Source organism: Geospiza fortis, unplaced genomic scaffold (genome assembly GCF_000277835.1).
Source record: "Geospiza fortis unplaced genomic scaffold, GeoFor_1.0 scaffold154, whole genome shotgun sequence".
NCBI classification, from domain to species: Eukaryota; Metazoa; Chordata; class Aves; order Passeriformes; family Thraupidae; genus Geospiza; species Geospiza fortis.
Window position 1 is genome coordinate 742,098 of NW_005054397.1, and position 11,498 is coordinate 753,595.

General features: G+C 46.6%; 1 non-coding gene across 1 annotated transcript; it reads right to left on the minus strand.

Moving 5' to 3' along the window:
- Positions 1–5,090: 5,090 nt before the first annotated feature.
- On the minus strand, positions 5,091–11,242 carry LOC102039780. The gene is made up of 2 exons (XR_004082250.1): positions 11,029–11,242; positions 5,091–9,172 (listed from the first exon to the last, which is right to left on the minus strand). It is a non-coding gene; the product is annotated as an uncharacterized LOC102039780 (transcript).
- Positions 11,243–11,498: the final 256 nt, after the last annotated feature.

The following is an 11,498-nucleotide window of genomic DNA, read 5'->3' on the forward strand; positions in this document are numbered from 1 at the left end:
GATGAGCAACAAGGAACTCAGCCCTTCAGAGTTAAAACCAAAGCAGCAGATAGGCAAGCTCTCACAGAGCTCTGCTAGCAGAAATGTAGATGTTAGAAGACTTCTGCATACCTTCAAGTGACATGAGGACCTGAGCAGCATGGACTAATCATGTCCTAAATACCAGTCAGACCCTAAAACTGCAGCTGAGAGTTTTTTCAGTGCTTTTTCACTGGTGTAATCTACAGCTTGGAGGAGGAGGCAGCAGCACTGTGGAAGCAAGGCGGGTGGAAGTAAGTCATGGTGGCACATAGGAAAGGATGCAGGATTGATGCTCTTTCCCAATGCTTCTTTCCAGGACCTACACCAAAATTCCTTCAGCCTGGAGATGTCAGGCACAGCCCAGCTGCAAGTCTTGCTTGTCCTAGATGGCATTTCCAGGCTTCTCACTGAGGATTTGAGGTCCCCACACATTTCACCTCTTCTGTGTGCTCTTGCAGGCAGGACAGGACAGGAATAGGCGCTGAAAGAAGCCCAGGGGACTGAGAACTGCTTGATTCCTCTCCCATCCACGTCCACCAAACTGCTCCAGTTTTGCCTCTCTTTAGGTCCTCAGGCCTAACTCCTGCAGATGGCCCATGAAACCAGACTGGTGACCATGCTCTGAGCTCAGGAGGCTCCTTTGCTTTCTGGCAGGCTGGTGTCACACCACAGGCAGTGAGGGTCACTGGGAGGGTAGAGGAGCTGGGCTGCTCCTGTAACTTTCCATGTTTATAAGGAGCACATGGGAAGAAGCACCATCTCCATGTACACTAACAGCTCCAGCCAGCACCAACCAAACCAGCAATTTGAGGCAATAAATTAGGACAAGGAGGCAGCAAGGAGCCATCTGAGACTGTGTGACAACTGGGCCCTTGATGTACTCACAGGTAGAAGGAACCATGGACAGGTCCAGTCCTCGTCTGGGATGAAGGAAGCAGATGTCCAGGGTACCTTCTCAGGCACAGGAAGCCTCCTGGGCATCCATCTCTGAAACATGCTAAGCCAGCTTTTGCTGATTCCCCTGAGAGATAGATCTGCTTGGATTTCCACTGACACATCTCTGCCCACTGCTTCCCGTCACAGGGGAATGTTGTTCCTTTACCATCAGCTGCTTCTGCTCTGGGCTACAAGATTTCTCCTTCATTCTCCTTGGCTGCTGCCTTTGTTGAGGCACCTGGCAGCACAGGGCATCTCTGCAGGAAGCTGGAGAAAGGCCAACCTCTCTATCAGATGCACCAGAATGGCAAGGGCCAGAAGATACTGCAGCTCTGAATGTGCCAGGCTCCTACACTGACAACAAAGCTTGTCCCTGTGGCTGTAAAAGAAAAGAAACAAAAGTACCAGAGGACAAAAGCATGAGCAGGGTCATCCTAAAAGCAGACAGATCTGCAGAAGCAAGACTGACTGCTTGACTGGCCACCAGGACAAACACACAAGGCACTTGCAGACACATCTAGTGAAGTCACACCAAGAAAGGAGAGAGAGAAGGGGCAGTTGGTAGGTGAGGTATCATTTATTCAAGCAGTGAGTGATATCACACAGTACAGACAGAGAAAAAGGCTTACAGTCCAAGAGAGACAGGACATGAGACAGTATCTGAGGGAGGATGGGAAGGAGAAGGTCCTTCGTGGAGCTGGGTATTTGGAGTGATGTGGAGGGGAAAGGTGTTGGAGGGGGAGAGGTGGGAGGAAGCAAAGGATTGGAGAAGCAGCTGTGGGACAGACACAGAAAAGCTGGCAGAGAGGATGGAGGGAGAATTCTTCTGAAGGCAAGAAGGAATGGCAGTGTGGTGGGCAAATGGGGTCAAGATGGGGAGGTGAGGGCATTGCAGAATGCAAGGGAAGGAGCCAACAGGGACAGATCTCTGATCAGCAATGAACCTTGGGGAGAGGCAAGAGAGCAGGGGCAAGGGAAGCAAAGACATTCACTGTCCTGCAGCTCCAAAGCACTATCTGTTTAATTAAATTCAGGGTACACTGAGGAGTTGTGCTGATAAATCACAGGATCACAGAATTATTTGGGTGGGAAGGATCTTGAAGATCCTCCTTGTTGTTCCAACCCCTCTGCCATGGACAGGGACACGTTCCACTAGATCAGGTTTCTCCAGCTCCAGTACAACACTTGCCTTGAACACTTCCAGGGATGGGGCAGCCACAGCTTCTCTGGGCAAATCTCTTGGGTCCAAGCAAGGTGGCCACAGCTGAACTTGTCTTCACTTGGGCACTAAATCCTGAACCAGGCCAAGGAACATGTCAGTCCAATGGCCAGGGACTGCTCTCAGGATTTCCCTGCCTTGACCATCTGGTACTGGAACCATCAAATGCCTATGGTGTTGTTAACTGACAAGAACAGACCCATCTGCCACCCATCATGTGGTGAGATTCCCTCCACCATGTGCCACACAGGGTGCTCCTCACTCCTTGCTCTGACCCAGTTCTCCAGACCTCTTTCTGAGCTAGAGAGGACACACCGGTGTCTCCAGCTCTGTTTGGGGACCTTGGGGTTGTTGCATGCCACAGGCTAGGCTGGGGTGGGCAGGGGACAACAAGGAAGGTTCAGAAATGCTCTCCCCTTCCATCTCTCACATTGAAACACATTAAAAGCAGTCAGGGCTCTCATATATCCACTACCATCCATCATCTTTCTGGTGGCTAGTCCTTGTCGTTGGCTTCCAAGGAGCAGACTTCCTTCCCCTGAAGGGCAAGCTGGCATTTTAGAAAGCATAAAGATGCCCTCAATCCACTAGTAGGATTTTGTTTTATTCTTGCCTCACATGTCCTCCACCATGGCAGTCAGGATCAGGGAGCTGTTCCTAAGGCACCCTGCAACAGAAATTAAGAGTCTTTACAAGCAATTCAGAGTTTGTGACAGACCACCAGTCCTGAAGTACTCAGAGCTGTGTTACCCCTTAGCACACACCCCTGAGCTTGGAAGTAGGCCCAGTGGCATTAGTGGAATTGCTCCCAACCCAGAAAGCTCAGGTGAATAAGGGCAAATGGAAGTGAGGTGCCAATTCCCCAACTGAATCAAACTTACCATGACACTGTTGGAACAAGGCAGAGCAGAAGCCCATGTCTGGACACCACAATATTTTCCAAATGTGGAAAAGATATTGTTCTTGGAGCTGATGACATCCATATCATCATGTTTATACTAGGGAATTTCTCCTTCCTGTGTGGCTCCTCTTCTTGATCTGATGTCATTGTTGGTTCTTATTCCTTGGATGTTAGGAGGTACAAGCTATGTCAGAAGCATCTTCTTAAAAAGTCTCTTTCTCTCCTGCACTGGCACATCTCTAAATAAACCCTAAATCAAAAGAATATCATGACACAAGAGGCTGCATTTGTATAACAGCTGATATGTCAGCTGGTGAAACATCCTTTTACCAGTCAGGGATGTAAAAACGACAATGGAGCTTTTCAAAGGGACCTCAGCTCTGTGCCCAAGCTGGAGTGGAAGGATGGAGAGTGTCAAGGAAAAATTTCTTCATCCACCCATGCACAAGGATCCCAGATGAGTGGACACCATGTAGTTAAAAGCAGCTCAGTAAAATTGGAAGCAGGGAGGCAACTCCTCATGAGACCGCTCATGGCAGTCAAAGCGACACCTCTGCAAAGCCTCTGATCACTCTCAGATCACAGAATTATTTAGATTGGAAAAGACCTCTAAAACACTCTGCTATTAAGTATTTGAGAGGGACACTTGACTTTCAAAATTCAATTTATTTTCCACTTCACCCAGACACTAACAGTGACAAATAAATGTCCAGCCAGTGCCTCAACATCTCCACACTAAATGCTTTTGTAAGACAAAGCACTTCATTTTCAGTGAAGCCCTCCAGCACAGCCCTTGGAAAGAGGTGGGCAGTGCCAGTCATTAGTGATTTGGTGAAGATTAAGGAGTCAGTCAGTACCAGTGGGTTCAGACAGTGATGGTTAAAGACCAGGGATGGCTCCTCCTGTTCCCCGGAAATGCATCCCGTGCCCCTTTCTGCATTTGGGCTTTGCAAGGCTGAGTGAGTTCAGAGATCAACAGGGCAGTGAAGGTGTTTTCCAGCATTCACTTTGGGCAACTGCAGGGAGGAGATGGATTACCTATGAAGACTGCAGCATGGAAAAGACCCTGTGCCTGTGTGTCATGGGAGAAGCACTTTGTTGCCCATCATGTATTGTCACAGGTAAGCCCCAGTAATAACCAATCCTTTAGAAATGATCAGTTTCTCCACTACCAGCTGTACAGAGTGAAATGGTAAGTCCTGCAACCTACAGCCAGCTGAAACACTCCAAAAATCCTATAGATAGGTGTGATTCATGAATGGATGGAACTGGTAGGGAAGGGAGAAGGGAAGGCAGGGTGATACAGGGGGCATCAGAAAGCAGCATTGTTACTAGCATGGGTCATAAATGGAATAACTTCAGAAAGTGATTTGTAAACAGGGCATGGAGGCAAAATAGCACCCTTAGCAACAGGAAGGTAGAAAAGGTTTGGTGGCCCATGGATGCCAACAGAGAGGAGGAGGTGGAGGAGAGGTTTCAAAATCATAGAGTCATGGAATAGTTTCCATTGGACGAGACCTTAAAGACCATCTAGTTCCAAACCCCATAGCATGGGAAGAGGCACTTTCCAGTAGACCAAGTTTTCCAGGTATGGTTTAGGGAGAAAATAAAAGCTCTAGGCAGTTGAAAAAAATGTAATTAACATTCATAAATGCACATCATCTACCCTCCCTCCAGGTCTCACTGGGATTTGGTCTCTGCTCCCCGGGCCAGGACAAGGTGGACATGAGCAAGGCACTGCATAGACTCTCCACTCAAAGATATTTTGTATAGAAAATAAAAGAAAACTTGGGCCATCCACATGACTTCACTGTCCATTTGCAAACACTTACAGCTCATGCCAGACTGGTCTGAGATTAGCAACCACCTAAAGGGAGTCAGACTGTGCCAGCCCAGCTGTCCCCACAGCAGGCATGAAAGTGGCAACTCTAAGCAACACAACCTCATTTTGGTTGGACAGACATTTCTTTCGCTTAACTGTGCTTCTGATTGAGAAAACAAGATCAAGGAGGAGGTATTTGTCTTCAGCATTTATTTATCATTGGAAAAAGAACCCTTTGAGCAAGCAAAGATCACAAGCACATCACAATCAATTGGCGGTACATTAATGTGTGCGTGTGTGTGTGTGTGTGTGTGTGTGTGTGTGAGACTCTCATCAGAATATCAACAATGAAAAAGCACCACAAGGAGGTGTGCTTAACATGTTTACAAGAGACAATTTGTGATACGCAACCAAACCCAGGCCACAAAATATTAATTAGACACTTCCTATCTGCCTCCAAGAGGCAAGAGTTTGTGGAATGCATGGGCACCAGGTTTTGGCACCGGCTGTGCTGCAAATGAAGAAGCAAGTGATCAGTGTGCAAAGCAGTCAGAAAACAGGAGCCCAGTCAGCAATTAGCACCATTTTGCAGAAAGGAGTAACAGTACAATACAGTGAAAATGTGAAAGCAAGCAATAGCACAGGAACTCTCACAGGGTAAAAAGCAAAACATTTCTTTTTTTTTTCTTTTTACAAGAAAAGTAAAACATATTACAAATCAGCAGTGGAACAGAATCAGCATTGTGGTAGCTGGAAACACAGAAGAGCAGAGCACTGTTTCCCAGTGGGATTGACAAGTTCAGAGCCCAAAGTGAATTTGAAATGGCAGAGATTTGGTCTCCTTTCTGATAAACCTGAGTGGGTTGGGTGGGCATAGAGTCTATGGAAGGTACAGCAATGCAGGATTTCACCCTGAGGCTTGCCTCTGCTGTAGTTCCTGGTATTCAGTGCAGTGCCAGCCCATGTGCTTGGATGTGTGTGTGCTTGGATGTATGCTGCAGATGTGGTGCATATGGAACACAAGCCAGGATTTCTGTTCCTATTTTGTTGATGTGAGAGGAAGGTATTCAGGCCTCACCAGTCTCCCAGACTCTTTCTGCAAAGAAAACCTTTCAAGGACCATTCATCCCACCCAAAGACAAGTGTCAAAAGCAGGCAGCTCAATGGTCCTTGGGAAGTCCCTTCAGTATAGAGGGAATTAAAACCACTGGCTAACACTTCATACCTAGCTTTGTAGTGAGCTCATGGAATGGCTTGGGTTGGAAGGGACCTTCTAGTTCCAAGCCCTCTGCCACCAATAGACTCCATGTGTTACAGAAACAGAAAGCTATATCTTGACCACTCACTGTGTATGTTTCAAACACTGTGATAGATGCTCTTCATTAAGAAGAAATCATCCCAAGCTGGATACTCAGCAATTCATCCAGAGCCATGGAGATGCTTGGATTAGGTGGTCTGAGCATCTTAGTGATGTTCCTTGGTCAAAATTGAGTTCACCTTGAAGGCAAGGGCTAAATTCTCATTGAATTCCAGGTGAAAGGGTGGCAAGTGTGGTGTATCTTTAAATGTGAAACTTAGGGCTGAAAAATAATAGGAAGAATTGTTTTGCATGGTCTGTCCTTATTGGATTGGTGTGTTGAGCCATTTGAACTGTCTAGTGCCTTCCTGATGTGTTCTGCCTGCCGTGACATATCATGATCACAGCTTATGCTACATCCTGTAGGAAAGGACATTACTGAGAAGTGTGAAGATACATGAAGCATCTTAAAAGCCAAGGAATCACACCAAGTCTTGGGAGCTGCTCTTCTCTGGCCAGTTGTCCCTTATGTGGCAGGTTGGAAGAGCTGTGAGCAGCACGGCAGCATGCCTCCCCGTGAGCTCAACACAAGCCTTGTGCCAAGCTGCTCTGGACATGGAGCTGAGCAGTGCTGCAGGGGCTTCTGAGCACTCAGAAAAGCAATGATCAGTATGGACAGGTCAGCATCTCCATGAGGCATGCACATAAAAAAAAAGAAAAGAAAAAGGCAAAAAAAAAAAGCACTACATTGACAAAGATTTCCACAGTTTTACTTCCTGGAGGATTTTCCCTGGTTTCCTCCTAAACAGCAGAGGTTTAAATATATATATATATTTCTATATATGAATATATATTTTCCACATACACAACCTGACTAGCTCATAGCACACAGTTCTAACACAGCTAAGCTGGGGATTACACCACTGAATTCAGAACACTACAATTACTGATACTCAAAGGTTTAGGCTGTTAGCGCAAGGCAAACAGGACACATCACATGATACACTGAACTTGGCATTTATTCATTACTAAGGCCAGCAAATGTCACTATCTGTATATCACAGAGCTTTCCTCCTCATTGGAAACTTTCACTCAACCTTGTAGCCCACCACTCATTTATGTTTCCAAAAGACTAATTCTAATGGGATGAAACCCCAAAAAAGGGACTCCTCACCCTCCCAACCCATCCATTCTTCTGCTAGATAGCTTCATATCTCTAAAATACCCCTAGCAATAAGACTTTCCTTATTCCACCACCTCTACAGCAACACACCACCTCCCAACTCTACTTCCTATCTCTGTCTTCATGCTTCCCAATTGTCCACTGGAAGTTTCAAGCTGGACTTCATATTAGGAGAGAAAATTTGGAGCTGCAAAAATAAGGAACGAGAGCCCTGCATCTTAAATTGCAGCCACTCTGCTATGGAGAGTCTAACAGCTCGGTTTGGTGGGACAAAAATTAATCCTTATGTATTTAGGACCCAATCCAGAAGTTAGGCACATAAATTTGGATTGGGACCACAACTCTCCCACTGATCCAGTGACCCAGACTGTCTGGCATGCAATGCCATTCTGTTGGGCCAGTTCATACTCGCTGACAAATGGTCCTGCTGTGTTTAGGGCTTCCAAACTGGTCCTGGGGATTTCCTAGTGTAAGAGCACAGTAAATAGGACTGAAACCCTGAGATCTTGTCTGGAGGGAGTCTAGGGATCCCAGAAACTTTTTTTATGGCCCTCTTGAGTTGCCCATGAGCCAACATGAACATAAACAGCTGGAAGAATAGACACAACGGGGGCTGACAGCTCTAGCCAACCTTGGTGACACGTTTCTTTCTACCCCTTGGAAGGTCATGCCTGCAAACTAAACCACTTTTTGAAACCTAGCTCTGCCTATTGGCATCCCAGAAGTGAAGAAAGCAGATCAAGATTCAAAGCAAAACAGGAATAATTAATAAGATCCATAACTTAGGGGAAACACTAGGGAAGAACGACCTGCTGATAACCTAGCCTAACCTGCCATGTGACTGGAAAGTCTTCACTGTTCACTGCACCTTCCCTCACCAATTTTTTTTTTTTTTTTTTAATCAAGGACTTCAAGTGGTACTGATGAGTGAAGTTGCCTTGATGCAGCTAGATGTACTCCCAACTACCCTTGGGGAGGATTTGGCCCTATACTTCCATGGGATCTCCTTTCCTGTTGCTTCTTGGAGCAAATTTCCCATCAGTGTCAAAAGGGGAAATCATTCTTGGCCACACCATTGATTTTGGTGTATTTACAGCATATCCATGGCACCAGGAATGAACCTGATCCTCTCTGCCTCCAAACCCCTTTACCAGGCGACACCAGTGGGAGATGACACAATGGCCAACCCAAAAGGGCCTCATGGGATGAGAGCACAGGCCCTCCTTGGCTCAATGGGCGCTTCCATGCTGTCAAAGCACTGAAGAACCAAGCCCAAGGAAAGGGACAAGCTGTTGGATGTAATCACTGTTGATCCATCACCTTCATCTCTTAGGACCCTGCTTATACATTCTCACATCCCTCACTCTGTGCAGAGCCGTGCAGGCAAAGCAGAACAACCTGACCTCAGAAACAAGGATTTCCTAATCCTCCTTGGAAATAAAACAGAAAAGCTTCTAATACAATCAGAACAAAAAGCAGATTAGAAGCCTCTAATTAATTTTGTGGCCTTTATTTAATCAAAGGGGAAAAAAATAAAAGGAAGGAAGAAAGAAAGAAAAGGAAAAAAAATGAGAAAGAAAGTGCAGTGACATTTACTCTTTTGCCTCAGCCAGTTTATTGTTCATCTCTTTACTTTTCTCCTTATCTTCTGGCTTTGCAGTGTTGGAGGTCTCGGCACTCTTTTTCTTGGCAGCCCGGCCAGATGCAATCTGCTTGTCTTTGGCCTTTTTCAAGGGTTTATGGCTTGTTGTGGTCTTTTTTGGTTTGGAAGGCTTTGTGCTAGGCTTTTCCACCTGCATGGAGAGCGACAGGCAAAACAACGACACAGAGGTGGAGAAAGAAAGAGAGAGAGAGAGAAAGAGAGAAGGAGAGACACAAGGACAAGTGGAAAACAGGATTCAGATCTGAAACAGCACAAATGTTACTTATCTGCTCATCTCTGCCCTGCTACAAAGGCAGGGGACCAGCTGAGCTTATGCTGAGTGGCAAATGGCCAGCTCCTTTCAGGATGCCCTGAAGTCTGTGCCCCTGGAACCAGCAGAGCCCATTGTATCCAGATCAGGATAGAGCAGGGTGAACAGGAGAGGGAATATTATCAGTAATTTTATCAATTTCTGCATCTTTCTCTGATTTCATGAGGGGTTTTGCAAACCCACAGAGGATTGTCTCTTTGGAAGCAGAGAAATGATGCTCAGGGCAAAGAGGCTGCTATAAGTCTCCATCTTCCTTGCAGGAGAGGACTCCTCTGTTTGTTTGTCCTTAAGAGATTCCCAAAATGGAGGAGTATTACCTTGGGATACCTGAGGTGCAGAACACTAATTGGCACATAAGAAAATTCCACAACATCTTGTTTCTACACCCCCAAAATAGGAAGCACAATTACAAAAATTAAGGGAGAATGGAAGCCTTCATCTCCTACATGCTCACCCTGCGATCCCTCTCAGTCCTCACAGATCTAAGCACTCATCAACTTAGGGAACAACTTATGGTCCTCTGTTTAAAACTTCACAGACTGACTCCTTTAATATACAGATCCTCTGCTGGTTCTAGAAAACAAGGCTGGAAAACATTCCAGCTCAGGCCTTTCTTAACACATGTTCTCGATCTGATCAAAGTCAGAAGTGCATACTGTCAAAATCTGTGTAATGCTCTGAATTAACGGCAGGTGTCTGGCTCCCAGCATAAAATGTAATGTGGGGCTCCTAAAGTTCTAAAGGAGGGAGGAAGAAAAAGCTGCCTGGATAATCACATAGGAAATAACAACAGAAAAACCTCTTCATCTCGGCCCTACCCTCACTTGATGTAGGGCACTATTGTCTCCAAAGTGCCTCAAGCTGTCCTAGAGCCCATAGAACTATAGAACAGTTGCGGTTGGAAGAGTCCTTAAAGAACATCTCATTCCCTACCCCCTGCATAGGCTGGGACACCTTCTACTACACCTGGTTGCTCCAAGCCCCTTCAAACCTGGCACAGGGCACTTCCAGGCATGGGGCAGCCACAAGGCCTCACCACCCTCACAGACAAGAATTTCTTTCCAATATCCCTTCTAGCCCTGCCCTCTGGCAGTGTGAAGCCATTCTCCATTGTCCTGTCCCTCCAGGCCCTCGTCCAAAGTCCCTCTCCAGCTCTCCTGGAGTCCTGTTAGTCACTGACAGGGGCTCTGAAGTCTCACCAGAGCCTTCTTTTTGCAGGCTAAATAAACACCCTCAGCTCTCCCAGCCTGTCTCCATAACAGAGATGCTCCATCTCTTGGAGCATCTCCATGGCCTCATCTGAACTCAATCCAACAGATCCATGCCCTTCCCATGCTGAGGACCACAAAGCTGGAGGCAGCACTGCAGGTGGGGGTCTCACAGAGCAGAGGGGCAGAACGGAACAGTGGGGCAGAATCCCCTCCCTGACCTCCCTGTCCATGCTGTGGGATCAACCCAGGACCCTGCTGGCTTTCTGGGCTGGTAGCACACATGGCTGGGACATGTTTAGCTTTTTATTCACCACCACCTCCAAGGTGGATCCCAAGGTGCTGGTTGGAATGAGGACACCACACAAGGGGAGTGACAGCAAGCAGTGTTCAGCCCAGCCTCACTGCCTTGGACATGTCCCACCGGAAGCAGTGATGTCCCTGTGTCCCTTCTGCCGTGTTTCTCACCTTTGGAGGTTCTTTGTAGGGTTCACAGTAGAGAGTGCGTATCCTTCTGCGTTCCAGGTATTTGTTATCAGCTGGAGAAGGCTTACTGGTTTCCCCCTTGAACTGAGCACTGTAACTGGTTTCATGGGTCATTTTCTCCTCTGGTGGCTTGTACTGGGGTTTTGCTTTTATCGCTTTCACGGGCTTGACATCTATCCAGGGTCTGAACTCATTTCTGCAGATCAAAAAGGAAAAGGGTTCAGGAATTCAACAGGAGAGCAATGATAACATGGGAATGGAGTCCTGCATCGATCAACCAAGTCCATGTGGAAAGGATTTTGCCTCCATCCAATCAGATTTACACAGAAACTGTCTCCCAACAATTCATTTTTTACCTCATCCAAAACCTCTTGACACATTATGAGAAATTCGAATGAAATGTAGCCCAGGCAGATGGTGTTATGAGTAGAAAAGTTGTCCATTTTTTTTAA